General features: G+C 45.3%; 1 long non-coding RNA gene across 2 annotated transcripts in view; it reads right to left on the minus strand.

Annotated features, from left to right (window-relative positions):
* The window catches only part of LOC144821779 (uncharacterized), a 74114-nt gene that overhangs the window by 45339 nt on the left and 3226 nt on the right, over positions 1-25549 (minus strand). The window contains exon 3 of one of the 2 annotated variants that reach the window (XR_013608427.1): positions 16551-16711. The exons of the other annotated variant lie outside the window; for it this stretch is intronic. This is a non-coding gene — a long non-coding RNA (uncharacterized LOC144821779). Of the gene's footprint in view, positions 1-16550; positions 16712-25549 lie in introns of those variants that run through there. 2 annotated transcript variants of the gene reach the window in all.

The following is a 25549-nucleotide window of genomic DNA, read 5'->3' on the forward strand; positions in this document are numbered from 1 at the left end:
CTCCTCTAGCACCCATCGCCCACCCAGCACCGACACCAGTCACACACACACAAGAGAGCACATGAAACTCCTTCAGCATATACCATGGATATGGGCACCAGCACCGGACATAGGCACAGACACACAGTGGGGGAGGGGGGGGAGCACAGACCACCATAAGCATCACCGGAATCCTGCGATCGAGACTAGAAGCAGAGCGGGGGGAGGGGGATGTAAACACAAAGCAGAAACTGATTGAACTATCCTCCTATTACATGGCCCAACACACCTATGAACATACCTGACCCACACGAATCGCCGCCCGGCCTCCGGGTTGAGGGCTAAAAGGCTGTGTATCATACTATGGTGGGAACTGTGATCACAACTATGATGTGCAAACTGCTAATGCGTCTAATGTGTGGATCTGCAATAAAAAAAAATTTACAAAAAAAACAAAACAATTCTAGGCCATTTAGAGGCAGGTCCACTCAACGGCCGTTTCATGGACGGGGTATTTTACCTCGGGGCCAGTACCGGGGAAGAAATGTACGTTGGCAGGACTCAGGAGCTCAACAGCAAATGAACCCTCAACCTCCTCAACAATACGTCAGAACCCGCAACCAACAGTATTAGTGGTAGATAACTCAATGGGGTGTTCTGAAACTACTGTTGATATGACTTTACCTATTTACAACTTGTCATCAGTCACTCTCAAACCTGAGGATACTCAGATGTTGAGTAAAGGCCTATCATTTGTTTTCAGCGTTAATCTCAACAAATTCAAATTACACGAGGATCTGTTTGCTTTCTTTAGGAAGGTCAGACTTAATAGATTTTTCTTAGACCGACCTACTATTGAAAGTGACAATAATTTATTTAGATGCAAACCACCATCCACGTTCACGCCTACTTTGGATATGGTAGGATCAGAGGTACGTATCTTTGAACAGAGTGTACTTCGGGATATTGCCCGTATTATTACCAACCCGTATAAACCTCAATTTAATCTATCTAAGTCAGAACATACATCCTTAGAATGAAAATGGACCCTACTTTAATCATCAAACCTTGTGATAAAGGTGGCGGGATTGCTATCTTTGATAAAAGTACATACGACCAAAAAATGTCTGCAATGCTGGCAGCAACTGAACATTACAGACCAGCACAACGTAGAGAAGTTGACAGACTCAACATACAGATCCGTGAAATGACTCTTTCTGCTCTCACAGATGGTTTCATCTGTGATGATGAATATTGTTTCCTCAATAAGACCTGCCCAGTAATATCTGCCCTTTATGGTCTGCCCAAGACACACAAATCGGAAACTGACCCACCTATGCAACCTATAATATCGACAATTGGGTCAAGTACAGAGCCTCTATCCAAATACGTGGACACATTTTTGTGTCCCGTAACACACAAATACGCATCTTACATTCGCGATACTGGCGATATTATTAATAAAATAGAGGGGATCCCACTTTAATCCAGCTACTGACATCCTGGTAAGGCTCGACATTGAGGCATTGTACACCAACATCCCTCAGTGTCGAGCGTTGCTTGCGGTGTCAGCCCTTTTACAAAGGTTCCCGGACAATCGACCAGATAATTTTATTCTGCAGTGTTTGGAGGTGGTCTTGATGAACAACTTTTTTGAATATGATGGCTCATTATATAAACAAATTAAGGGTACATCAATGGGGGCATCTTGTGCCCCGAGTGTGGCCAATGCCTTCATAGGAGAATGGGAATTACGCAATATTCACAATGAGATGGCTCAATTTTTTGAAAATGTATCTATATGGAAACGTTTTATAGACGACATTTTTTTTATTTGGAGCGGTTCTGTTGAGATGCTGCAAGCCTTTGTCCTTCAGCTCAATGCCAGTGACACAAACTTGAAATTTACGGTTAGCTATAGTCAAACTCAAGTTGACTTTCTGGACATCAGGATTGATGGTACTGAAGGAGTGTTGAAGGTAAGTCTGTTCAGGAAAATCACGGCAAAGAATACAATTCTACAATTTGGTAGTTACCATCCAAACTGCCAAAGGGAATATATTCCATTTGGTGAGTTTTTACGTATATGCCGTAACTGCACAGACATGGCTGCCTTCCATGAACATGGAGATGCATTAAAGGCTAGACTACTGGAGAGAGGTTACCCGCACAGGCTTGTGCGTCACTCTTACAAAAGAGCAAAATATTATAACAGGGAAGCGCTACTACAGGGTTCTAAACGTGTGAAACTAGATCGCATAACATGTGTCATCAACCACTCAACCCTTAATTTTAAAATTAGGAACGTTATAAATAAAAACTGGAAGATCTTGAATTCTGATGAAAATGTCCCTACGTTACCATTACCCTTGTTAGCCTACAGACGTAACAAGAATCTCAAGGATATGTTGGTTCATACACGTCAGAGTAAGAAACCATTCTCTGATGGCCAACTATCTATTACAGGCTTACCGGTTATATTGGGCAATCACAGGTGTGGTTCCTGCCACGCATGTGACTCAGCTATTACATCGAATACCATCACTTACAATAAAACAGAGATCAAATTACGTTGCCTAACTAACTGTCATAGCAGCAATGTTATATATATTCTGTTTTGCCCCTGTGGACTTGCTTATGTAGGAGAAACGGGGCGTGAATTTCGACTCCGGTTCAGTGAACACAAGTCCTCTATTAGAACCAAGAAATTGATGGCACCTTTGGTACAACACTGCTTGAATACGAACAATAGCAAACAAGAACTCAAGTGGTCTATTCTTGAAAAAGTACAGGTTAAAGCAGGCCAACCAGTAGAAACTACACGTAAAAAACGTGAAACCTTTTGGATTTATCATCTAGATTGTATCAAATGTGGCCTAAATGAAGAAATAAACTGGTATGTCACGAGATAATATATTGCTGTATCCCTTCCCAGAGATCATCTGTGTTCACTTTGTGTTATTATTTTCTGCATATCAACGATATTGGTTTATTTATTGTTTCTTTTCTATCCACCTTCCTTCATTTTGAAACAAATATAGGGTAAAAAACTCTTTCTTTCGGAAGGGGCATCGAATATTAACAATTATACCCCGTAGTCGAAGTATTTTATATATACATCATGGGATAGATTGCATTCCCTGTCCTTCGAATCGTTTTGCTCTACTCATTATGTATATGCATTATTTGTAATTATCCCTTTGTAATCGCCAAATAATTTTCTCCCGTTTTTTCTGAAGTGTTACGTTATGTAATTGCTTCACATATAAACACTGTTACTATTATCCCACAACTGCTTGCTTTGTTGTTAAGTATAGTCCGCTTTTGTTCTTTATGTATGGCAGTGTGCATTGCCAAATAGTAATGATGTATACCGCACCGCAGCATTAGCTAAGATCACTACTCGGGCGGGACTATAGTCCATTTTCTATTTTTAGTCTGCGGACCCCCATACGATCACAGGGTCTATTTCCGACAACTTCTCGGACATCGCGATACTTTGTTCCTGATTCAAGGATTTAAACGCGCGGTAAATCGCCGTGTTTTTCATCGCTCATCGGGGTGACAAGTATAGGAACATGCCGGCGTATTTACATCTTGAAACCAAGTGAGTTCGGGATAGTAGCAGCGTATTATTGTTAGTTACATCTCTACTACTTTGTGTAGCATGCTCAGTGGGCTAGGGATACATATGTCTTGTTGCAAAAACTTTATTTATAACAATGTAACGGCCATTAGAACTTGAGTAAGTGAAAGGGCCATATACCATTTACAAACATCGTACCTACATGTCTGTGATTGACTATCCTTAGTTCAATCTTCTATCTATTGTATATCGCCATTATCACTAAATGCCACTGGCAATCAGACTATGATAATGACATTGCCCTTAATATCCATCGGCAATAACATTGCGATATAGTGTTAATACGAACAAGATTCCTTGAGCGAAACCGGCCCTCATTTCCAACTATCATGTTTAGAAGGCAGTTTTTTTTACATTTATCTATGACTTGCCTCATATTTCTCAGAGTTAAGACCTTGACCTTTATTTTGATAGGAGGTTCTGATACTCAAACATGGACGTTTGTACAGTGTTACGTATAATTGGACAACGAAGTCATTTATTGAAGAGATACTAAAACTAGAGGAATACGAGCCGTTTTCAACAGGTTGGTACGGGTGACTAGATGCAACAAGATAGGAGTTACAATGTTGTAGTTATTATTATTTCTTATTTCTTATTCCCCTTTTTTAATTTATTTTTAGTTGAAGAGGATATAATAACTCTACCTGGTGAAGAGTCCCTATTTGATATTTCAGCATCCTCCTTAGGGGTAAGATATATGTGGAAATTGGATAATTAATTATGAAAAACTAAGCGATATTTAGATCATAGCCTTATTGCTCAAATATTTCTACCCACAGAATGCTATATTACAAGAGGCATAATTCAGGAAATCCATAATAAATACAAGATTTAATCGCAGGATCGTTTTCTGAATACATTTAAACATATCCCATTTTCGTAAGTATAGATCGTATTCATAACATAGAACAGATTTAGCTGTTACATGTATTCTTTGAATTGACCAGCTATATTAAATAGGAGATATGTTGAAGAGAGTTGTTACAATAACATCATACTTCTCCTCAATTTATTGGTGTTGCTTCTTTAAAAAGATTGCCATGTTGTATATATGTATATATGTGTTCTTCTCTTTTCTGATTCTTGAATTCACTTAGTGGTTGGTCACGGTGGGATATATTGTGTTGTCTTCAACAATGAAATGTTAAGGTGTTTTTTTGGTGACAATTTTTTACATATATTATAGGTTCCCCGGATATCTGGGTTGTCTGATCTGGAAGAGGTCCTGAAGAAGGTGGCCCTAGTGCGGGGTCTCAAAATTCATCCTTGAGACCTTTTTGTTGGCAGAGAGCCTCTGCCATTGGAGATCCAGTCTCTTTATTTCAGATAGTATGGTGATGTATGCAGTTAGAGTGTGAATGTGTAAGAATGGTGTGATAGAGTCTTTGTTACCAGGGACGTATATATTTAGATTTTTTTTGTACAAAAAAGTTTTTTCTTGTGTATGAATCTGCATTGTATATATTTCAAACTCTTGTTCTTAAACTCCTTTCTAACAAAATGAAAATAATTTTTTTATATGTATAAAAAAGAAGAAAATAAATCTTTATATAAACAGGTTATGAATAAATCAGAGAAAATAAAATAAACCTTTCACCTTGTGAAGTAAATGAATTGCTTTGTTTTTGTCACCACTATTTCGTTATAAATTAGAGATATATGTACATTAGATTTGTGTGGCCATAGAGGGGAAATTGTATCTTTTCTGTCCTATTTAATGTATAGCCAGAGACCTCAGAAAATGAGTGAGTGATGTCAGTAGTGCTTGGAATTGGGGGTCGATATCTTCAGATATGAGAATATCATCCACATAAGCCGCAGTTTTATATCTCTTTGTACCAAATTGGAGACCTCTGGGGCAGCATTGAGTAATTGATGTAAGGGGTCAATAGCGAGTAAGAAAAGTAGAGGGGAAAGGAGACATCCCGGTCTTGTACCTTGGTGTAGGTCTAAGTATGAGGAGGTAGAACCATGTATCCTAATGTTTGATTTGGGGCTGGCATATAAAGCCATAATCATGCTAACAAATGAGTGTCCAAGGTTATGGGACAGTGTGGAGAAAAGGCCATGACACTTTACCGAAAGCCTTTTCAGCATCAAGTGCAATCGCCGCTGTCGGAAGTGAGGAAAGGCGAGTCTTTTCTATTATCTGGCAGAATGTACAGCTATTATCCCTGGTAAAACGACCCTTAACAAAACCGGTTTGGGAGTTATTTACTAATTTGGGTATAAAACTCTCTAATCTATTGGCAAACATGTTTGCTTCCATATTTAGAAGTGAGATGGGACGGAAATTTTTAGGATAAGAATGATCATTTCCTTCTTTAGGAATAACCACCATTGTAGCCTTGGACGCTGATCCTGTTACTTTGCTCTGGCGCACAAAGTGATCCAATGTGTTTTTGAGGTGGTTGATGATTGAGGGAGATAAAAACTTTATAGAAAGCGATGGGAAAGTTATCAGGCCCAGGTGCCTTCCCTGACCACATAGATTTTATAACAATAACAATTACCTCTGTGCCAATTGGCTGATTCAAGCGTGTTCTATCCAAATCAGAGACCGAGCTATGGCAGGAAGTACAGAAAGTCTAAACATTTAGTTTTATCGCATAACTTCCTTGGAGTATAGAATTTACTACAGAAGTACTTGAAGACCACAAGTATCTCTTCAGTTTTCAATTTTTGCACGCCATGAAGGGCCATAATAGGAGATATCTGGTTGTTGCAGTTATAACATTTAAGAGTGGCGGCAAGCATTTCCCCAGCTCTGTTACGAAGTAGGAGTTGTCTTAATTTTTGTGCTTGAACACTGGAATATGCTCTTTTAGTCACAATGGTGTTGTAGATATATTTCAATTATTTTTATCTTATCTAATAAGGACTTGTCATAATTGTCTAAATGCCTCTTCTTTGTTTTTAATTTCGGCCTTTAACTATGTAATGTTCTCTTAATTACATTTAAATGAGTCCCACAGAATTACTGGGGAATCAACAGAGTGCTTATTTTCTTTAAAGAAGTTACCTATTTCATGCTGAAGATCAATACCCTGTTGATTTTCCAAGACTTCCGTATTCAGATGCCAAGTTTTCCCAGTGTTTGTGTCAGACACAAATCTAATAGACAGAAGTCCAGATGTACGACCCTAAATTGCATGCGCAAACAGGTTTGCGACCAGTTTGCGTATGCAAAATGGACCGGGGCCATGTACAATTCCTAAACAGTGAGTCTCAATTTATTTGCGAGTCGCTATTTAGGAATTGAGAGTCTCTATTAGGAAGGGGCATTCCCTTCCTAATAGCATCTGCAAAGCAATGTATCAATCAATCAATCAATCAAACATTTGTAGAGTGCACAACCCACCCTTGAGAGTTTCAAGGCGATGAGGGGGGGAAGGAGCTGCTACTGCTCAAACAACCAGGTCTTGAGGAGTCTCCTGAAGGTCATCAGGTCCTGGGTCTGTCGCAGGTGAATGGGAATGGTGTTCCATGTCTTGGCGGCGAGGTGGGAGAAGAATCTGCCGCCGGTGGTCGTTCGGTGGATGCGTGGAATGGTGGCGAGGGTGAGGTCAGCGGAGCGCAGCTGGCGGTTGGGAGTGTAGAAGGTGAGTCGTTTGTTGGGGAATGTATGAATGTTTTGTGACCGCAATTGGGGTAATGCAGTCGCAATTTGGAACGGATCTCTATGGGACCCTTTCCACTTTATGACTATCTCTAAAAATATTTTTTAAGGGCAGGCAATGGTCCCGGGGACCACTACCTGCCCTTAAAAAAAGAAAACTAAAACGTTTCATTTTTGAATTTTTTTTAAATGCATCCCGTTTTCCTTTAAGGAAAACGGGCTGCATTTAAAAAAAACTGAATTAAAAGCAATCCCAGACATGGTGGTCAGCAGGCCACCATGCCTGGGAGGGCCTGTCATTCCCAATGGGCTCGCAAAATGCGAGAGGTTAATTAATATTCATGAGCCTCACAATTTGCAACCCCATTGGGAATTGCAAACAGTGTTTTAAACACACTGTTGTACATGCCAAATAGCGCCTCACAAGTTGCGAGTCGCAATTGGCGAGGCGCTATTTTGCAGGTCGTTTATCTGGCCCATGGATTCTGAAGCATGTTCCAAGATGAGAATAGGTTGGATCTTAACATTAGTGGTTTCTTTGAGGAATGAGTTGTCTACAAGTAGACAATCTCAGCATGAGAAACTTGAATGCAGGGGGTGGGGGGAAGGAAAGAAGAAAGTGAAATTGTTACCCATAGGATATTGTAGTCTCCACACATCCAAGAGATGGTGTAAGGCGCAAAGACTAAGCAGTTGTTTGTGCGCCCTAGGTATTCTAAACTTAAAAGCAGAGTAGCGATCTAGAATGGGATCCATAGGGAGCGTAAAAGTCCCACCCACCATAGAGTTTGAGCCTTGTGGGACATCTGCTAATTTTTTGTTGAGGCCTTGCCACAATAGTGGATCGCCTACATTGGGGGCGTATATGTTCACAATGTAGATATCATGAGACTCATTATTTAGAATAGTAAGTAACCATCTACCATTGGTGTCGTGCTCGGAGGTGACTACAGTCAGTTTTGATTTCTTCGATATTATATTAAGAACCCTGTTTGTCTTACAGCGTTCTTCAGAACAAGTGATATCCGAAACCCAGTCTTTCCTCATTAGAAGTCTTTCTTTATAACCAATGTTAGTTTCTTGGAGTAGAACTATGTTCCTGTTTAAATCTTTACAATAGTCTGATACTTTGGTTCTTTTCAATAAAATCAAAATTGGAAAGGATCACTTGTCCTGAGCAACCAGGGTTTCCTAAATTTTCGTTCCTGTACCGATAAAAAACTCTCATTCACGTACTTCGGCTCGAATGGCGGTATATCTTGGTTCTCCGCCTTTCTTGGATTCTAGCTACGCGACAGATTCATCATTGGGTTAATTGGTCTGCTTCCTCCACCCGGAGGTGAACCACTGGTTAGTGCAGTAGTGATATAGTGATGAAAAAAGGAAAAAATACAAAAAAAATGTTCTTGCTAAAAAGGCCTGGGTAACCAAGGAAAGTGCAATTATATTATATCTTGGTGTCAGGCTTATTAAAAAAAAATTACGTGCGTAGGAAGGGACGTTATGAGGCTTCCGCACTGTTTAAAGTCCATAAAAAGGTCGACATGTTTCAGCCTTGGTCTGCCCAAAGGGTCAAGTAGGCTTTCTTCAGGACCTAGAAGTTAGTGAAGATTAAGTAAATGTGATAAAAACCCTGTTTGTTGTCAGGGTTGATCTGGGTCTATTTTCCCGACCTGTATTAAGGTCTATCAGTACCTCGTCGGAGTTTGTCTCAAACTTTGTCGGGTCGCCAGAGGGGAGGGACCTGCTCGTTGGCAGTTGTGCACCACTTGTGCTTGCTCTACCCTTCTCGACCCGCAGTCTTAAACAGTGAGGAAGCCTCATAACGTCCCTTCCTACGCACGTAATAATTTTTTACATTTATCAAAAACATCTCACATATAAGATGTTTCAGCAGAACAGAATATTTATTATCTTCAATTTCTATTACATCCTCCTACATTTTGTTTCCCCAACTCTTGTAAGGGCTACAGGAATGAAAGAAGGGGAACGGTATATGTTTGTGCTTAGTTTATAGTTGTTGGTATTATATCTGATACGTGAACCTCTACAACAAGAACTACATCTCTGGGCAACCAGTACTTATCCAATTACTCATAGTATATCCTAAGATACCCATTAGTATAAGTCATTGTTACAGAAGACTACATACTTGATAACAGGAACAGCAAGAGTAACTTTAACTTAGCCCAATCAATGGTGTCAAAAGGGAAGATAAAATTATCTACCTTCATAGCCAAAGTAATGCTGCAAATTAATTCAACTAATGAAATGGACCCCTCGCTTACCTGTCCGTCGGTACCTCTGTGCAGCGAGAGCTTTCCCCGGGAGGTACCGACAGGACAGATAACTGCTTTTTTATATGGTTCCTGATCGCGTTCGCGCAAAAAAGCGGACCTACTGGAATTGAGGTGGCCTGGAGGAACGCCTGTAACATTTGTTGAGCTACTGCGCATGTGTAGTAGTGCAGACGCATGGTCTGGGCCACCTGCGCTATGGAGAGACACTACTATTGTCTTTTAGCGCATGCGCACATACGGAAATGTTAGAGCAAAGCTCTATACAATCTTTGTTTACATATTTCTTATTCCTTATTCCTTTTTGCGCTGCACCTTATATACGTGCATTCCACAAGAAGAGACTCTACAGACCATAGAACAAATGTTGGAATCACGCTCCTGGGAGAGTATTACGCCTATATCCTTTATCATCTTCTGTGCACGCATGGTCCTCAAGGAAAACTTTTTCAAATTTGAAGAGAAATTGTACCTACAGATATCGGTTACATCAATGGGAAGCGTGTGCGCCCCCAGCCTGGCAAATCACTACGTTCATGAGTTCGAACAGTCAATGGTACTACAAGAGATCAACCCTTTTTTGAGGGCCATCTGGGCCTGGAAAAGGTACATTGACGACATTTTTGTCATAAGGAGAGGAGATGTAGAATCTTTCAAAACTTTTCACGCTTGGCTCAACAACCAAAATCCTTTTCGAAGATTTACTTTGGAGTACTCAAAGAAAAGCCTGTCCTTTTTGGACGTCAAGATCTCGCCAAAAGACGATTGGCTAGCAACTGAGCTATATAAAAAACCATTAGCCTGCAATTCCTTGCTTCCCTTTCATAGTTATCATCCTAGAGTCCTTCGGGAAAATCTCCCATTTGGGCAATTCTTGAGGTTAAGGCGAAATTGCTCCTCGTTAGAAAAGTATAATGAACATGCTGATGCACTTACAAAAGATCTGATGGTGAAAAAGTATCCGGCACCAATAATTTGCAGGTCAAGAAAAAGAGCAGCCAACAATAACAGAGAAGCGCTACTTGAGATTCCCGCGGAGAAAGAAAAGGATACAGATCCCAGACTAACTTTTGTCAACACCTTCTCGAGCTACTCAAACTCAGTAAAGAAGAGTATCATGCAACACTGGAAGATACTTAATACAGGAAACAATCGGCTCCAAGTACCCTTGTTTGCATACAAGAGAAGTGCCAACATCAAGGATAAGCTGGTCCACACACGTCCAAGGGAGAACAAATCTAAGAAGTTACAACCTTCCTTATGGAACCTTCCACCTATAACAGGACATTTTCCTTGTGGGACGTGCACGGTGTGTCCACAAACTATGACAACTACTGAAATAGATATAGTTAGTGAGAGACCCTGGAAAATCATGAAACATACCAACTGTAACAACGAGAGACTAATCTACCTCATCTGGTGTTCGTGTAATCTCCGGTATGTCGGCATGACCGCGAGAAAAATTAAAACCAGGATTCAAGAACACAAGAGCACGATCCGGTACAACAAAAGATCGACCAAATTGACAAACCATTTTTTAGACAAACGTCACTCAGAAACAGATCTGCACTGGATTTTTTTTAGAACAACCGTGGATTGCATCTCACATTACAGATGTGACAAAATTCTTACTAAGAAGAGAACAACGTTGGGTGTTCAGGTTAAAGACGGATGTGGGGGGTCTAAATGACGAAATACCATGGTTAGCATTGTAGGACTCCTCTCTCTCTCTCTCGTTTTCTTGATGAGTACCAACCATTATACAGATACATATATCTATATTTACCATCTTGAACATTACACTATTTAGATCATGAGCCTGTACTCTATGTCATACATGTGTTCCACACCAAGACAGGTAATTGCCAGTCTTTAACAGCTTCTTCTGTTGCTCGGATACTACTGGCTAATTGTTACTGCTGTTACCCAGTTGATGCTGGATAATGTTGCAAAATGTGCCTTTTCTTCCACCTCTAAAAGGAGCAATTACCAACGTCTGACCCCTTTTGAGATGGGGGTACACCATGATCTATCCCATGTGTCGATCTCAGGCTGAGAATTTGATACAGTACTAACGAGTCTACTTATTTCGTTTAATATCACAACCGAAATAACTCAACATATGATGACCGAATGTACCCACTTTTTCTAAGTGCCATGTTGTACATTGAGCATGCGCGTCTACTTTTGGAAGGGCTGTTCCCCTGCGCATGCCCATTGACACTGGCGCAGCGGCAAATGTTGGGCAGTTTCAGCGCGATCATGATTGGTTTTAATGGGACATATTATGTCCCTTAAACATCGAGGATTCAAAACCTATACCTACATTAGTCCGTGTTCTTGATATATAATCATCCGGACATTGTATAGAGTTTCGTATGTGCGCATGCGCTAAAAGACAATAGTAGTGTCTCTCCATAGCGCAGGTGGCCCAGACCGTGCGTCCGCACTACTACACATGCGCAGTAGCTCAACAAATGTTACAGGCGTTCCTCCAGGCCACCTCAATTCAAGTAGGTCCGCTTTTTCGCACGAACGCGATCAGGAACCATATAAAAAAAAAAAGAAGTTATCTGTACTGCCAGTACCTCCCGGGGCAAGCTCTCGCTGCACAGAGGTACCGACGGACAGGTAAGCGAGGGGTCCATTTCATTATTTGGATTAATTTGTAGCATTACTTTGGCTATGAAGGTAGATAGTTTATCTTCCCTTTTGACACCATTGATTGGGCCAAGTTAAAGTTACTCTTGCTGTTCCTGTTATGAAGTATGTAGTCTTCTGTAACAATGACTTATACTAATGGGTATCTTAAGATATACTATGAGTAATGGGATAAGTACTGGTTGCCCAGAGATGTAGTTCTTCTTGTAGAGGTTCACTTATCAGATATAATACCAACAACTATAAACTAAGCACAAACATATACCGTTCCCCTTCTTTCATTACTGTAGCCCTTGTAATAGTTGGGCAACAAAATTTAGGAGGATGTAATAGAAATTGCAGATAATAAATATTCTGTTCTGCTGGAACATCTTATAAGTGAGATGTTTTTGATATAATGCTCAATGTACTCTATGATGTGTGAATTCGGCACTTTTTAAGTGCGCAGGAGCAAATAAGTCACGCATATTGAACTGCTCAAAATCCTTGAAATATAGTGGTGACTATTTCTTTCACATAATCTATTTCCTACAGTGCGGTGCCTCCTTTCCTGAGCAGTCCGCCAGGTTGAGGTGAGGCTTTATTATCCTACTATAGAGGGTAAGTGTACTATTACTGACTAATGAAAAGTAAGGCTATTGATCTTTGAAAATGACAAACTCAATAGCAAGCACCAAAAATGATTGGCCAATTTGTTCTGTTTGTCTCTCTCTTTGATTTTTTTTCAGATCCTTCACGTATTACCTGATACAATGAAATACTGGTTTTGTATTTTACTTTATTATTCATCACATTAGATTAGCAGCAGTAAATATTATCGAGTCACTACAGTTGGTCCTGAAGAAAGCCACCGATACAGGAAACTGATCATTTGGCTGAAACATGTCGACCCTGGCCTAACAGTAGTTTTAAATCTATACTACCGGTTTACATTGCTTTTTAATCCTGTCAGATAGAGCACATGAATAAATTCAAGGTTGTGCATCTTTCCTAGACAGTTTTAACTCTTATCACACATTCTTTGTTTACATATTCCTTATTCCTTTTTGCACTGCACCCTTACTACCCCTTAAGATTCACGTATGGGATTTAGTATCATCCTTCTAGATAAAACACATCTTTGAGCTCCTTCATTAAAACAAAGAAGTCGCAGCTCCCAGTAGTGACTAGGTTTTCCCTACTGGTAAGGAGGAACCCACCGATGACATCCGAGCCCTGCTCGACAACGGAGAAACGGCAGCCCTCATCCTCCTGGACCTCTCCGCGGCCTTCGACACAGTCTGCCACCGTACCCTAGTACAGCGCCTCAGCAACGTCGGAATCCAGGAGAAGGCACTGGAGTGGATCATCTCCTTCCTCGCCGGAAGGACACAGAGAGTCCGCCTCCCCCCGTTCAGATCGGAGGCCACCGAAGTCATCTGCGGCGTTCCTCAAGGCTCCTCGCTCAGCCCAACACTCTTCAACGTCTACATGAGCCCCCTCGCAGCCATCGCACGCCAGCACAACCTGAACATCATCTCCTACGCCGACGACACCCAGCTGATCCTCTCCCTCACCAACGACCCCGCCACCGCCAGAACCAACCTACACGAAGGGATGACAGACGTAGCCAAATGGATGTCGAACAGCCGCCTGAAACTGAACTCGGACAAGACGGAAGTCTTCATCCTAGGATCCTCACCCTCCGCCTGGGACGACTCCTGGTGGCCCCCCGCCCTGGGCAGCGCACCCAAACCAACAGACCACGCACGCAACCTGGGCTTCATCCTGGACTCCTCCCTCTCCATGACCAGACAAGTCAACACCGTCTCCTCGTCGTGCTTCAACATCCTGCGCATGCTACGCAAGATCTTCCGTTGGATCCCTTCCGAGACCAGGAAGACAGTCACCCAGGCCCTCGTCACCAGCCGTCTGGACTACGGCAACTCCCTCTACGCCGGAACCACAGCCAAACTCCAGAAGAGACTCCAGCGGATCCAGAACACCTCAGCACGATTCATCCTGGACATCCCCCGCCGCAGCCACATCTCCGGACACCTGAGAGACCTGCACTGGCTCCCGGTCAACAAGAGAATCACCTTCCGGCTCCTCACCCACGCACACAAAGCCCTACACAACCAAGGCCCAGGATACCTCAACAGCCACCTCAACTTCTACGCTCCCAAACGCCAGCTTCGATCGACCAGCCACGCCCTCGCCGCCGTCCCCCGCATCCGAAGAGCCACCACAGGAGGAAGGTCCTTCTCCTACCTGGCCGCCAAGACTTGGAACTCCCTTCCGACCCGCCTCCGCCTGACCCAAGACCACCTCGCCTTCAGGAAGCAGCTCAAGACCTGGCTGTTCGAGCAGTAGCGGACCCCTCCCCCCCCCCCAGCGCCTTGAGACCCTCCGGGTGAGTAGCGCGCTATATAAATGCTTTGATTGATTGATTGATTGATATGATGAAGCATGTCACCCTCGGGTGAGTGAGGGTTCTAATCCTTAAGGGATAAATTCCCCTTATTGTTTAGTTCACAATTTTCACTAGTATCTGTTTTTGATCTTGGTTGAGATGGCAGAAAATTGTCTGGATACATAGCACATAGGCTCAAGGTGCATTGAACAGACCCAAGGTGATATTGTGTTGTTTATTTACTATAAAGGGGAAATTTCATCTCGTAGGTCTGTAAACTTTATTTCCCTAGGACCCCAAATCCACCGTTGTTGCTATAACTATTCCATCAATGCCTCACCTCTTACCACCGGGTGAAGGCTGAGACAAGCATTTTGAATAACTTTCAACAGTATGCTGTCGCCAGTGTTCCCTGAATGACCATTACTCTCGGATGCTCTATTTTCTGAATAGTAGTAGAAGTCCATTCTTTGGGACACGGGGCAGGGCTTAGTGCTTCAATTCATGCAAATGATTGTATGATTTAGCATAGGCAAGGGCTTGACGAGATAACCGCCTCATTTGTTGCTGGTAATCTTCATTACTCTTCCTCCCCATTCCCTTGTTTTGCTCCACTGCTGAGAGGGGCGGGCAGAAAAAAAGAGGGTAAAATGCTTTGGGCAATACGGAACCATGTGGTGTCTGAGGAGAAGGAGCCTCCTCAATACATATAAAAGTCATGAAAGTATTGGGACAATTTTGCACCTCAATGTGATTTTGTCACAGAAACGTGCACCACTGGGCTACTGATGGAGAAGCTATGTTGACTGGACCTCTGACAAAATCCGGCAAAGCTGATGAGTACTACAATGCGTTGTGTTGGGTCACTCAATTGCTTAGTCTAACTGACAATAAATCAGAATCAATTAGAAAAATAAAATTACTCTATTTTGAAGTACAAGTCAAAGCACACAAGACATACTTAACATGTATTATCTTTAGATATCTTTTGAATGTATCATGTTATATGTGGCTGTTACACAATTAAATCACAGGACAAACAACATGATTCAAAGGACTGATATGACAAAGTGTGACAGTATTCAAAACATATTTACAAGAAATTACAAATAATAACATCAAGACATAAATTGAGATCCATCCTATTTCAACATCTGTAGTTCAACTTTAACCCTTTTTAAACCTTGACAATGACTTAGAAGGTGAAGTGACTCAGGACTTGGACTGGTTAAGCATTGATGTTTCAACCCAGGATGTGTGTGTTAATGTAGGAACATGAGGAGGGGTCTTCTTCAGGACAGGTATCAACCCTGTAGACAGCCTATGTAAAAGAGGGGAGATAATCTAGAATGAGTATGGCGTGTCTAAACAAAAAATACTAATAACAAGAATGGGGGCCTTTAGGCGACTCACATAAGCAAAACAAATAAAAAATAAAAATTGCAAACCCAGTACTCCTCCTCGTCCGGATAGAGTACACAAGCAAGTTTTAATCACAGCCAGTTATGTCCTTAATTCAAAGTTGGGGTAGAGCTTTTTTGAGTCTTAGATTCTGAGGGGACATAAATAATTATGCCTCCTCCGTGTCCAAATCTAAAGGGATACATGTGACTCTGACTTTAGTTTAAATAATAATTTAATTAACACAGCTTGACACCACCCTGTTAGGGGCCAAAAATCACACATGCTGCAGACTCAATATGAAAAGAAGAAGGTCAGGACTCAACTAATCAGCCTCGAGGTGACCTGGAAAAATAGTAGGGAAAAATCTAAAATTTGCTAGCATTCGCGCCAATAATTTTCAATTCTATTAAGGACACGGAGGCGAGGATTATGCTTCTCAATCTTTACTGCAATGAACACAGAAGCCAATGAAAATGTATATTTTCATAAAAAACAGTAAAACAAACTACATTTCCCATGATACACATGAGTATAGGCACGCCCCCACAGTCCATAAGAACCCATTGCGTGCTCCCATCATCCTCTTTCTTTGAGGCGAACCAAGTCTAATAACTTGAATAAGATCATAACTCCTCCAACATGGAAGAAACAAGGTTTCAGGTCAAACATCCTGTCGTCCGTCGTCGATCAGTCAGACTTCTTATCTGACCCTGAAAGAAAGGAAATAACACCACTGTAATCACTGCATAATTGGGTGGGCAAGCTTATTACTGTAAACTAAGCCGGGTGGGATAATCCTCGCCTCCGTGTCCTTAATAGAATTTAAAATTCTTGGCGCAAATGCTAGCAAATTTTTGATTCTATTACAGGACCGGAGGCTTCAGATTATGCTAGTTTAACGCTCATTAAAAACCACAGAAGTAATATCTCCCACCGGCTTATAGTAAAACGTCTTAAATGTGGATTCAGAAGACCAATCTGCACAACGCATAATGTCTTGGATACTAGATCCCAAACTATAAGACTTTGACGCCATAGCGCCTCTCACTGAATGAGCACCAAAGATCTGCGTATCAATACCTGCTTCCTTCATTATGAAGCGAAGCCATCTGGCAATTGTGGCAGCCACCACTGGTTTAAACGGCTTATGCAAAGCAATCAATAATTGTGAAGAACCTTGAGGCCTCAAGGCCTTTGCACATTCCTGATATGCTTTTAAACATTTGACCACACACACCTTTTCATTTTCAGGAAATGCATTATAATCAATATGCCGTGACATTGTATTTGTACGACCCGTAATAGTAAAAGAAACCCCTTCCGGGGTAAACACTCTACCTGTAACGTCGAGTGCTCTCACATCCGAAGACCGTCTGCATGATGATAGGCAAAGTAACATGGCTAACTTGGCCGACAACTGTTTCCTAGACAAGAGTGCATTATCCGGCCATCTGTTGAACAAAGAGATGACTAGAGAAACATCCCATAAACCCGTATATTTGGGTTTAGGGGTATTAGCAACCCTAATCCCTTTCAGTAACTTGCAAACCACCGGGTGCATGCCTACCGGTTTCCCGTCTATCTGGACATGCCCCGCAGAAATGGCTGAACGGAAATTATTTACTGATCGGTAAGCCAGACCGTCAGCAGCCGACTGGAAGTTCAACACGTGGGTTAGCTCTGCCCCCACGGGATTTACCTGTCTTCCCATGCACCAATCCACCCAGTTCTTACAGGGCGCAGAGTAACGCTTCCTGGTAGATGGTGCCCATGCCTGCTTGATAAATTCTGAAGTTTCTCTCGAAACTCCTGGCAGTTGCCACTGCTCCCTGAAAGCCTCCATGCCATCAGGGTTAGCCTGCCCTCCAACAGCAAAGGATGCTGCTCCAGAAGAGGGCCCTGCAATAGCCATTCCGAGTCCGGCTGCAACCGTGGGCGATCGCAGCTCCACTGCAACAACTTGGGGAACCAAGCTTGGGACGTCCACCACGGTGTCACCATGACCACTTCCGCCCGTTGTCTGATCACCTGTGTCATTACCCTGGGGATTAACAAGAACGGGGGAAAAGCATACTGAATGCCCTGCGACCAATCCTGGAGAAAGGCATCGGGTGCAGTCGCCATCGGATCTGGCCTCCAGCTGAAGAACCTGGGAATCTGATAGGTCAGCCTGGAGGCGAATAGGTCAGTCTGAAACGGACCCCGAATTGTCTGTAACCACTGAAACACCTGGGGAAGCAGCTTCCAGTCACTGTAATCCCTGAGATGCCTGGAATTCCAGTCCGCTACCTGGTTGGACTGCCCCGTGATATACTCCGCTACCACCGAGATCTGTTTCTCGAGGCAATAGTGCCAAAAATCCTTGGCCATCTGGACAAGAAGTGACGGCCTTGTGCCGCCCAACTTGTTGATGTACCTCACTGCTGAGACATTGTCCAATCGCAGGAGGATGCAGCAAGAGGTCTGCCTCGGGGATAGTGTGCGAATCGCAAACGATCCCGCAAGCAGTTCTAAGCAATTTATGTGTAGTGAGAGTTCTTGCGTTGACCAGCTGCCTCCTGTGGAGATATCTCCGCAGCGCGCGCCCCAGCCCCATCTGCTGGCGTCCGACTCGATTACCACTTCTGGCTGTGATCCAAAGGTCGCTCTGCCGTTCCAGGCCTCTACGTGGCCGAGCCACCACTGTAACTCTGTTCTGACTTCCTCCGACAGTGGAATGGAGTCCGTGTACGCTAGTCCTCTCTGAAGATGCTTGATCTTCAGGCACTGAAGTGCCCTGTAATGAAGTGGACCTGGGAATATTGCCTGAATTGATGAGGCCAATATTCCCACTACTCTGGCAATCGCCCTGAGTGTAACCATCTGACTGTCCAATACCTTCATGATTTCCTTTTTCAAGTCCCTTAGTTTCGCTTGAGGGAGACACAGTTGTGCCGCCTGGGAGTCTATTGTGAACCCCAGGAAGTCTATCACCTGTGTCGGCACCATCACCGACTTCTTCTGATTGATAACAAAACCTAAGCTCTGAAGCAGCGATGTCGTCATGACCAAATGCTGCTCGAGCGTGGACTGGCTCTGTGCCAGGATCAAGATGCCGTCTAGGTAAATTATAAGCCTGACCCCCCTCTCTCTGAGGTGAGCTACCACTGGCTTCATCACCTTGGTGAAGCACCAGGGAGCCGAGGAGAGCCCGAAAGGAAGAGCCAAGTATTCGTAACACTGGCCGTTCCAGAGAAACTGTAGGAACCTGCGGTGTGGAGGAAAAATCGGTATGGACAGATACGCGTCTTTGAGGTACAATCGGACCAACCAATCCCCCTCCTGTAACAAATCCGCTAACAGATGAATACCTTCCATCTTGAAATGGTTGTAAGTGAGGTATTGGTTGAAATCCTTGAGGTTGAGCACTAACCTGTTGCCACCCCCCTTCTTCTGTACAATAAAGACGTTGCTGCAGAAACCGTGATATCCGCCTAGGCATTGAACAATAGCTCGTTTCTGCAGCAAGTCTGCAATTTCTTCCTCTATGAAACTGCGATCTTGTTGGGAAAAATTGAGATTTGGGGGAGGAAACGCTTGTGTCGGATGGGAATAAAATTACAACTGAAATCCTTGGACGTTCTGCAATACCCAAGCATCCTGAGTCAGGTCTCGCCACTGTGGAAGACAATGTTGTGTACGACCCCCCAATGGAAGGAGAGAGATATCTGTTACACTCACCTGCATTTTGCTGGGACTAGAAATTCGCCCTGTTGTTTCCAGATTGGAAACGGCCTCTGTTGAAGCGTTTGCGGGACGGATAAAAGGTACCCCCACGGGTGGAGTCCCACTCTCCTCTTCTGCGACCATAGTCGCCGCGTTGGGAGCCGTGCTGAAAGCCCCGGCCTGACAAGCGGCCCCGCCTCGCCAGGCCCTGTTGAAAACACCCTGGGAAAGGGCTCTTTTGATACCGGACTGGGCTTTGTCCAGTGCTGTGAATGTCCCCACATATTTCGAAACATCCTTGACAAACCGGTCACCGAACAAGTGACCACCAGCCAACGGGCCCGGCTCTGTTTCTGCCAACTCCGCCAGGTTACTGTCCATCCTTAAGAGCAAGGACTTGCGTCTCTCCGAGGAGATCGCACAGTTTGCGTTCCCAATGAGGCAGATAGCACGCTGGGTCCAGCCTGCCAAAATGTCCGGTCGACTGGAGTGGCACCTTCTTTGGCCGCTAGAGCCATCTCCAAAATTTTTGCTAGGGGGCCCACAACGTTGAGCATCTTGTCTTGACAACCGCGCCAAGCACGGTCTAACCCACGTTTGGGGTCCTTAGAGAATTTCTTCAGGAAGGTCAGCATCCTGGCATCGATCTCCGGTGTTTCTGCCACGTTGTCTGGCAGGTCCGGGCGTGGACATTCGGACTTTAACCGGTTGCGGACTTCTCTAGGGAAGCTTTTCCGCAGGTTTTCATGAAGATAGGCTGACACCGCCGGGGGCGGGATCCAGTCTGAGGATCGGGGATGCATAATGTCTGAAGGGTCAAATTTAAATGGAGTGCTGACCTGTTCCGTCGAGGCCTTGGGGTCAACCTTGGCCTTCTTCGGGGGAGGAGGCGGCTCCTCCGAGGTGTCTGTGTCCGTGTTGGTGGTATCAGTATCTATACCGCTGGTGTGTGAGTAGTGTGCGACCCCACCCCCAATTGTAATGTTAAAGCTCCCTCGAGCAGTTGGCTGACGAGCCTGGGACCCCGCACCTGCGCGCCTGAGTGGTACTAAACCTGGCAGATATTTGGCAGCCACCGGCAAACCCAGAACACGGCCTATCCCTGCTGACGAGGGGTGATACCCCGAAACACGTGTCCAGGGATGGCGAATGTTAGAACTGGCTATTTCTGGTAGGCTAAGGCTGACGCCAAAGCCAGGCAGAAACCACCATTCTAGTCAGGGCAAGGGAGTCACACGCCAAGATAACCCCTGCTCACCCCCTTGGTAGCTTGGCACGAGCAGGAAGGCTAAACTCGGAGGCAATGTGTAAAGCATTTGCGCCAGCACACAACAGCAACAACATCCTAGGCACACCACAAAAGGAACTCCACACAAGGTTATATAAAATAACTAATGCATTGTCAAAACCACACCAGATAGAAATCACACATGTACATTGTGCCAACTGGCACGGGCAATATTCACAAGGGATTATTTACAGGACAGGGACACATGGGCCACTGTCAGAATCAGCACTTAGTAGAAATAGTACTTCTAGAACTTAGAATAAGTATAGCACAAAATAACAGTTATAAATCACAACCAGTAACTACTGTTAACAGGTAAGTACCACCTACGCAACCCTAACCACCTTAGGTGAATGTCACGCAGGGGACCAGGACCTCACTAGGACCACCTGTACTGGAAAGAACAACCACCTAAGAATAAAATACACTTAGGGGTATCATCAAGAACACATTACACATGATGCATCACAACATTCAGAGGTGCAGGGAAGGAAAAACACGATGCATAAAACATACATTCAGCGGTGTAAGAACAAGGCACATGATGCATCAAAACACATTCAGAGGTGCAGGGAAGGAAAAACACATGATGCATAAACCAACACATACAGAGGTGTAAAATCAAGGAAGACACATGATGCATAAAAACATTCAGAGGTGTAAGATCAAGGTGCGTAATCATATTAAATGCATTACATTTCCTAGCACCACATCACATTGCGCAAAACTCACATTAGGCAAATACCATTGCATAGATAATCACATTGCGCCTAAATAAAATCACATACCTGCCCCCATCTAATAAAGGGACTAAAGAGCCTTGTGTCCAGAATGTCAGGGCGCGCTGCCAATGCAGCGCCAGTCAGGGGTGCGCCACCAGCGCAAACCTAAACGTTGCAGGTGCCCACTACTTGCTGGGCACCTGAGGACAATCCCAAGCGCCTAAACGGTGCAGCTGCCCACTAATTGCTGGGCAGCTGGGAATCAAAACTGCGACAGGGTCCTCACTGACCCTAGAACAGAACTGCGCCAACTGTTGGAGCCACACAGGCTCTGAAAACACTTGTGTCACATTGCGCAGAATGTTGGAGCCACACAGGCTCTTAAACTGGTGGGGAGAAACAAAGCGTGGGAGCCTCAAGGCTCCGATCACCTGACTGTGTCCCTCAAGAGCCTCTCAGGGATCGCAAAACAATGGCCCCTCGAGCCTCGCTGGGCTCATATATCAAATATGGGCCACGGAGCCCTCAGGCTTTGAAACAACTGTGCCACCGTGGGGCTCTCTAAACAAACATGCCCCCAGACGCTGTGCCTACACAGGCACCGACCTGCGCCCCCATGGAGCTTCTCAGGGCTCTATACAAAGAAATGCCCCCACGGGCCTCTCACCCGCTCGTAAATACAACTGCCCCCCTGGTAGGAGAAATCCCTTGTGGAGTCACGAGCACCAACGCCCCCGGGAGCCTTCTCAGACTCAAATCAACAATGCCCCCGGGTGCTGGGGAGCCTCGCAGGCTCTGCATACTATGCTGCCAACTGGGGGGGGGGGGCACCGGCAATGTGCCCCGGCGCCCCCTCTCTCCCTACCAGCACACCACAGGCCCTCCACTCACCGGGACATGGGGCGGGGGCTCCTCCTCCGCTGCTGCTTCTTGGGCCGAAGCTTCTTCTTGAGCAGCGCGGGTCTCTCCTTCTCCATCGGAGCCCCGCCTGCACTCCCAGCCGCTCTTCTCTCGCTGCCGGGGCCCCGGCAGACAGGGGCTCTCCTGCGCTTCACCGGGACGTCCTAGGAGGCGGGTCTCTCCCTCTGGGGCCGCACAGTGATTGGGCGACCGCGCAGCTTCCGGGTCGCCTCTGAGCTCCGTCCACGTCCGGGCGTCTGGTGCCTGGCTTCCTGAACCAAGGGCCGCCAATGGCAGCGCGGCCCTTGGTGGGGAGGCGGGCGCAGCGCCTTCGAGGATCTCCGGGCCAGCGGTATCAAAAGGTAGAAGCAGCAAATGCCGGGTGGGCACCGGCCTTCGTGAAGTACCCCTAAATCGAGGTGGGCACTCGCAAACCAATAAATCACACAGCAAATTCAGCAAATGCCGGGTGGGCAATAAAAAGCGCTCCCAAGCGCAACAAGCAAAATAAGCGCTCCCAGGCGCTAGGGGCAAGAGCAAAGCGCTCCTCAAGCGCCAGAAGCCAAATAAAGTTCCAGCAAAGTCCTGGGGGGATAGGAAGGAGGTCCAAAGGATCCCAGGGCAAAGCAAAGTCCCCCCATCAGCCCAGGCAAGGCAGCAGGGTCCCCCAGAAGTCCTCCAGGCATCCAGGGGCTGGGCAGAGCCCGCCCCTGGTAGATTCAAGTCAGAAACAAGAACATTTTTAGAGTGTCACAGCACCCTTTTTATACCCAAGATCATTTGTCTAAAGGGTGCAGGCAGTGTGAGAACCAGCTAGAACTGGTTATAGGGAATTCCTTTCACTGGCCAGGCTAGGGACATCAGACGCACCCCAGGGGGTAGAGCCACAATTGTGTGGGGAAAACCCAGCCTCACTCAGGACCCTCAGACCAGACAGTCAATCCACAAGCAGGCCCAGGCTCACTCCTCCCCTTACATCAGCATGCTAAACACCCCATTCACCACCGGGGCAGACCCTCCCAGACTCCTGGAGCCAGGCTCACCAGCCAGCCTCAGCCAATCACACGCCAGACACAAATTACACAAATATGCCAACTTCTAAAAGTGGCACTTCTACACTAGACACAATCATGCCGCATATACCATTGCGCAGCATTCAATCTCACGAGTTCGCACATATCAAACTCGACCCTGCACTCCCCACACATCAGGAACTACCATGGGTATACATATTCCCCATTCATTCCTATGGGAGGGCAGGTCACTCACCACACATACACAGAGAGCTCACGCACTTTACACTGTACCACAGTGAAAAAGTGCGCAGAGGCCTAAAATCACCAACCCCAGGTTCCAGAAACAGGCTAGGAAAAAGAAAAAAGTTTCGGGGTGAACCTGCCAAAAAGGGCCAGGTCCAACAGCGAAGATAGCAGATAATCGAAAGAAGATGCATCGTGGAACACGTAACTACATTGACCACAGGCCTTCGGGGCGATACAGCTGGTGTGTGAGTAGTGTGCGACCCCACCCCCAATTGTAACGTTAAAACTCCCTCGAGCAGTTGGCTGACGAGCCTGGGACCCCACACCTGCGCGCCTGAGTTGTACTAAACCTGGCAGATATTTGGCAGCCACTGGCAACCCCAGAACACGGCCTATCCTTGCTGACGAGGGGTGATACCCCGAAACACGTGTCCAGGGATGGCGAAGATAGCAGATAATCGAAAGAAGATGCATCGCGGAACACGTAACTACATTGACCACAGTCCTTAGGGGCGATACCGCTGGTGTGTGAGTAGTGTGCGACCCCACCCCCAATTGTAATGGTATCAGTATCTACTGGAGCCGGGCGTTTGGCCTTTGCCTTCCCGCCGGAGTAGGCGTGCTCTGCCAACCCTGTCGCTGGCAAGGACGCCAATGCCTGAGAATGCGGCCATTGTTTCTGAGTATTCGAGCTTGCAGCAGAAGAGGCTTCCTCCTTTTGTTTCTTCGATTTGTCATAACCATGACGCTTAGCAAAACCCTCTAGTTGCTTTCTAATAGGACGTAGGGCCACAGCCAGTGCCTGTTGCACTGTTTGAGGGACTTTCGTCTCCATGGCTCTATTTACAGAAGCTTGGACAGAAGCATCCAAAGCATCAACAATTTTGTCTTCAAAAACAGCCTCTTGCTGTTCATCACTAACTTCCTCCTCCTCTCCATAGAACTCCTCAGGGTCCTGAGCCCATTCTTCCATAATGGTAATGAGTTACACCAATTGTCCCACAGGGAAGCTCCCTATTGTCTATAACCAGGATGGGTCGGGGGGGGGGGTCAGCCCAAAGCACACTAATCAGACTTATGAAAACGGTACCCAAACCCCCTCAGCAAAGCTGTACTCTGTATGGTCAAAGACCTGGCCCAACAGTACAAGGAGCGTGTGCACACTCTGGGGCCTCTTATTTTACAACCTACGTTGAGGCGATCGCACAGGGAGCCTGCCGGTGTGGAGAACGCACTAAGCGTTCGAGTATGCCGAGGCGCGCAGCCCAAACGCGACCAAAAACGCCCAAAACAAGCCCAAAATGGTCGCGTTTGGGAGCGCGCGTCGGCCGTGAGCCACCCGGTCTCAGCGTAAGAGGGCGGACAAGGGGAGCCCAACGCGCACTACAGCGCTGCCGGTGAAAGGCCCTGAAGCGGAAAGCGACCGGCTCCCTGCCGGTCAGAGACCGTACCACAATGCGCAAGAAGTCGCGCGCTTCAGTAATTAGTCAAAATGCAGCGATAAGCTGCGACGGCCCGAAATGAAGTCCCTGCGGACGGGGAAACAATTCTCTTGAATGCACCAGTAATTCTCAGTAACGCCAGGTAACAACCCTAAAAGCATCAATTTACAGATATAATTCAACAATGCAGTCAACATTTAATAAACGATCCATCAATATATAGTACTGC

The sequence above is a fragment of the Lissotriton helveticus genome, chromosome 2_2 (assembly GCF_964261635.1).
Source record: "Lissotriton helveticus chromosome 2_2, aLisHel1.1, whole genome shotgun sequence".
In the NCBI taxonomy this organism is placed as follows: domain Eukaryota; kingdom Metazoa; phylum Chordata; class Amphibia; order Caudata; family Salamandridae; genus Lissotriton; species Lissotriton helveticus.